Raw genomic sequence first — 5,691 nt, forward strand, 5'->3', positions numbered from 1 at the left:
TTCACTTGACATAAATCTTTAGTTTGTCTGGGCACCATTGATAGGCTCCCTACTCATGGTGGGTCTGGTATACTGAGGCAGTGGAAAATAAAACCACGACCTAAATCCCTGACCTTTTGTAAGACGGTCAGCTGCTGGCCTACGGAGTCCTGTTATGGTGCTGTGGGAACTTGCTCATTATAGTCACATTGTGAAAAGAGAGTAGCAAAATATTCAGGAATTTTATAATTTTTCTATGGAATTATAGTGGCAAATTACTATAGCTCTGTTGTCTATAGAATAGATAGTAGGATAGAAATAGAAAGTAGGATAGAAATAGAGGAAGAAGACGAATAATGAATGGTAACAGAGACCATAACATCCTCCAAGTGAGAGTGTAAATGTCTGCTATATTAATAGATTTTACCTATTATTGATATAAGTATGAATTTTACTGACAAATCACTATTGCCCTGCTATCTGTGGAATGTTAGGATAGAAGCGGAACAAGTAAACAAAAATAACGAGTAAGTGAGAAGACTATAATATATATATATATATATATATATATATATATATATATATATATATATATATATATATATATATATATATATATATATATATATATATATATATATATATATATTATATTCCCTTATTTATTGTTTCATAACTTTAAAGACCGTGAGGAATGGTTAGATTTACAATTATAGGAAGTGAACAACAATGAAAGTAGATAGACGATGATGATGGTGCGAGTGATATCTCAGGAAATGTCTAATCAAGCACAGACAGCAACATCAAACAGACGGAAACGTAAGCTGGAAACTTCACATCTCATCTCTAGCTAAAACAGCTTCTATGAAGTTATGCGCTCTGAGACGTCTCCGCCAGTTTTTCTCATCCCCCGAGCTGCTAACTCTGTACAAGGGCCTTATCCGTCCATGTACATGTCTGAGGGGTTCCACTCATACCTCTCCTTTAGAAAGGGTGGAGTCAAAAGCTTTTCGTCTCGCTGCAATGTTGTATCTCTAGCTGTCTTCTACTGCTGTTTTCATGCTAACTGCTCTTCTGATCTTGCTAACTGCATGCCTCCCCTCCTCCCGCGGCCTCGTTGCACAAGACTTTCTTCTTTCCCTCACCCCTATTCTGTCCACGTCTCTAATGCAAGAGTTAACCAGTATTCTCAATCATTCATCCCTTTCTCTGGTAAACTCTGGAACTCCCTGCCTGCTTCTGTATTTCCACCTTCCTATGACCTGAACTTCAAGAGGGAGGTTTCGAGACACTTATCCTTCAATTTTTGACTACCACTTCGGACCCTATTCAGGGTCCGAAGTGAAGGTCCGAAGGCATGACAGTGGGCTTTTTTTTTTTTTCTTCTTTTTAATGCCCTTGGCCGGTGTCCCTCCTACATATATGAAAAAAAAGTGTTGTGTCAAGAAGCACTTATAACATGACTGCCACATCAAACAGACGGAAATGTAAGTGTTGTCAAGAAGCACTTATAACATGCCTGCCACATCAAACATTAAAAAATGAATGCAAGCAACAGGATCTGGTTTGATCTGTACCAGTGATGGTGGTGGTGGTGGTGCTGCTTCTTCCTCTGATGGTGGTGGTGGTGGTGGTGCTTCTTCTTCCTCTGATGGTGGTATTGGTGATGGTGGTTGTGCTTCTTCTTCCTCTGATGGTGTTGGTGGTGGTGGTGGTGCTTCTTCTTCCTCTGATGGTGGTATTGGTGGTGGTGGTGGTGGTGCTTCTTCTTCCTCTGATGGTGGTGGTGGTGATGGTGCTTCTTCTTCCTCTCAGGATGGTGATGGTGGTGGTGGTGGTGGTGCTTATTCCTCTGATATTGTTGTTGGTGGTGGTGGTGGTGTACGACAAACAACTCAGGTTTTTCAAAGTATACAGGGAATATCGAACTCATACCAAAATTAATCTGGTGTTGCTGCGTCTGATGCTTTTTCTTCTACTTCCCTTCATGGTGGTGGTGGTGGTGGTGGTGCTGCTGCTTCAGATGGTGGTGGTGGTGTTGCTGCTTCAGATGGTGGTGGTGGTGGTGGTGCTGCTTCAGATGGTGGTGGTGGTGGTGCTGCTTCAGATGGTGGTGGTGGTGGTGGTGCTGCTTCAGATGGTGGTGGTGGTGTTGCTGCTTCAGATGGTGGTGGTGGTGGTGGTGCTTCTTCCTCTGATGGTAATGGAGGTGGTTGTTCTTCCTCTAATGGTGGTGGTGGTGGTGGTGGTGCTTCTTCTTCTGATGATGGTGATGGTGGTGGTGGTGCTTCTTCTTCTGATGGTGGTGGTGGTGGTGCTTCTTCCTCTGATGGTGGTGGTGGTGGTGGTGGTGGTGCTTCTTCTTCTGATGGTGGTGGTGGTGGTGGTGGTGGTGGTGCTTTTTCTTCTTCCTCTGATGTTGATAGTGGTGGTGGTTCTTCTTCTTCTTCCTCTGATGGTGGTGGTGGTGGTGGTGCTTCTTCTTCTTCCTCTGATGGTGGTGGTGGTGGTGGTGCTTCTTTTTCCTCTGATGGTGGTGGTGGTGGTGCTTCTTCTTCTTCCTCTGATGGTGGTGGTGGTGGTGGTGGTGCTTCTTCTTCCTCTGATGGTGGTGGTGGTGGTGATGCTTCTTCTTCCTCTGATGGTGGTGGTGGTGGTGGTGGTGTTTCTTCTTCCCCTGATGGTGGTGGTGGAGGTGGAGCTTCTTCCTCTGATGGTGGTGGCGGTGGTGCTTCTTTCTCTGATAGTGGTGGTGGTGGTGGTGGTGCTTCTTCCTCTGTTGGTGGTGGTGGTGGTGCTTCTTCTTCTTCCTCTGATGGTGATGGTGGTGGCTCTTCTCCTTCTTCCTCTGTTGGTGGTGGTGGTGGTGCTTCTTCTTCTTCTTCTGATGGTGGTGGTAGTGGTGGTGGTGCTCCTTTTTCTTCCTCTGTTAGTGGTGGTGGTGGTGCTTCTTCTTCTTCCTCTGGTGGTGGTGGTGGTGGTGGTGCTTCTTCTTCTTCCTCTGATGTTGGTGGTGGTGGTGGTGCTTCTTCTTCCTCTGATGGTGGTGGCGGTGGTGGTGGTGCTTCTTCTTCCTCTGATGTTGGTGGTGGTGGTGCTTCTTCTTCTTCCTCTGATGGTGGTGGTGGTGGTGGTGCTTCTTCTTCTTCCTCTGATGGTGGTGGTGGTGGTGGTGCTTCTTCTTCTTCCTCTGATGGTGGTGGTGGTGGTGCTTCTTCTTCTTCCTCTGATGGTGGTGGTGGTGGTGCTACTTCTTCTTCTGATGGTGGTGGTGGTGGTGCTTCTTCCTCTGATGGTGGTGGTGGTGGTGCTTCTTCTTCTTCCTCTATTGGTGGTGGTGGTGGTGCTTCTTCTTCCTCTGATGGTGGTGGTGGTGGTGCTTCTTCTTCTTATATCTGATGGTGGTGGTGGTGGTGCTTCTTCTTCTTCCTCTGATGGTGGTGGTACTGGTGGTGCTTCTTCTACTTCTGATGGTGGTGGTAGTGGTGGTGGTGCTTTTTCCTATGTAGGTGGTGGTGGTGGTGCTTCTTCTTCCTCTGATGTTGGTGGTGGTGGTGCTTCTTCTTCTTCCTCTGATGGTGGTGGTGGTGGTGGTGCTTCTTCTTCTTCCTCTGATGTTGGTGGTGGTGGTGCTTCTTCTTCTTCCTCTGATGGTGGTGGTGGTGGTGCTTCTTCTTCTTCCTCTGATGGTGGTGGTGGTGGTGCTTCTTCTTCTTCCTCTGATGGTGGTGGTGGTGGTGGTGCTTCTTCTTCTTCCTCTGATGGTGGTGGTGGTGGTGCTTCTTCTTCTTCCTCTGATGGTGGTGGTGGTGGTGGTGCTTCTTCTTCTTCCTCTGATGGTGGTGGTGGTGGTGCTTCTTCTTCTTCCTCTGATGTTGGTGGTGGTGGTGCTTCTTCTTCTTATATCTGATGGTGGTGGTGGTGGTGCTTCTTCTTCTTCCTCTGATGGTGGTGGTGGTGGTGCTTCTTCTTCTTCCTCTGATGTTGGTGGTGGTGGTGCTTCTTCTTCTTCCTCTGATGGTGGTTGTGGTGGTGCTTCTTCTTCTTCCTCTGATGGTGGTGGTGGTGGTGCTTCTTCTTCTTCCTCTGATGGTGGTGGTGGTGGTGCTTCTTCCTCTGATGGTGGTGGTGGTGGTGGTGCTTCTTCCTCTGATGGTGGTGGTGGTGGTGGTGGTAGTGGTGCTTCTTCCTCTGATGGTAATGGTGGTGGTAGTGGTGCTTCTTCCTCTGATGGTGGTGGTGGTGGTGTTTCTTCCTCTGATGGTGGTGGTGGTAGTGGTGCTTCATCCTCTGATGGTGGTGGTGGTGGTGATGGTGCTTCTTCCTCTGATGGTGGTGGTGGTGGTGCTTCTTCCTCTGAGGGTGGTGGTGGTGGTGCTTCTTCCTCTGATGGTGGTGGTGGTGGTAGTGGTGCTTCATCCTCTGATGGTGGTGGTGGTGGTGGTGGTGCTTCTTCCTCTGATGGTGGTGGTGGTGGTGGTGGTGCTTCTTCCTCTGAGGGTGGTGGTGGTGGTGCTTCTTCCTCTGAGGGTGGTGGTGGTGGTGCTTCTTCCTCTATTGGTGATGGTGGTGGTGGTACTTCTTCTATTGGTGATGGTGGTGGTGGTGCTTCTTCCTCTATTTGTGGTGGTGGTGGTGCTTCTTCCTCTGATTGTGGTGGTGGTAGTGGTAGTGGTGTTTCTTCCTCTGATGGTGGTGGTGGTAGTGCTTCTTCCTCTGATGGTGGTGGTGGTGGTGGGGGTACTTCTTCCTCTATTGGTGGTGGTGGTGGTGGTGCTTCTTCCCCTGATGGTGGTGGTGGTGGTGGTAGTGGTGTTTCTTCCTCTGATGGTGGTGGTGGTGGTGGTGGTGGTGCTTCTTCCTCTGATGATGGTGGTGCTTCTTCCTCTGATGTTGTTGTTGATGGTGGTGGTGCTTCTTCCTCTGATGGTGGTGATGGTGGTGGTGGTGCTTCTTCTTCTTCCTCTGATGGTGGTGGTGGTGGTGGTGCTTCTTCTTCTTCCTCTGATGGTGGTGGTGGTGGTGGTGCTTCTTCTTCCTTTGATGGTGGTGGTGGTGCTTCTTCCTCTGATGGTGGTGGTGGTGGTGCTTCTTCCTCTGATAGTGGTGGTGGTGGTGGTGCTTCTTCTTCCTCTGATGGTGGTGGTGGTGGTGGTGCTTTTTCCTCTGATGGTGGTGGTGGTGCTTCTTCTTCTTCCACTGATGGTGCTGGTGGTGGTGGTGGTGGTGGTGGTGGTGGTACTTTTTCTTCCTCTGGTGGTGGTGGTGGTGGTGCTTCTTCCTCTGATGGTGGTGGTGGTGGTGGTGGTGCTTCTTCCTCTTATGGTGGTGGTGGTGGTGGTGGTGGTGCTTCTTCTTCGTCTGATGGTGGTGGTGGTGGTGGTGCCTCTTCTTCCTCTGATGGTGGTGGTGGTGGTGGTGGTGGTGCCTCTTCTTCCTCTGATGGTGGTGGTGGTGGTGGTGCTTCTTCTTCCCCTGATGGTGGTGGTGGTGGTGCTTCTTCCTCTGATGGTGGTGGTGGTGGTGCCTTTCCTTCCTCTGATGGTGGTGGTGGTGGTGCTTCCTCTGATGGTGGTGGTGGTGGTGGTGCTTCTTTCTTTGATGCTGGTGGTGGTGGTGGTGCCTTTCCTTCCTCTGATGGTGGTGGTGGTGCTTCTTTCGTTGATGGTGGTGGTGGTGGTGGTGGTGCTTCTTCCTCTGATGGTGGTTGTG

This window comes from Scylla paramamosain, chromosome 20, assembly GCF_035594125.1.
Source record: "Scylla paramamosain isolate STU-SP2022 chromosome 20, ASM3559412v1, whole genome shotgun sequence".
Lineage (NCBI taxonomy): Eukaryota > Metazoa > Arthropoda > Malacostraca > Decapoda > Portunidae > Scylla > Scylla paramamosain.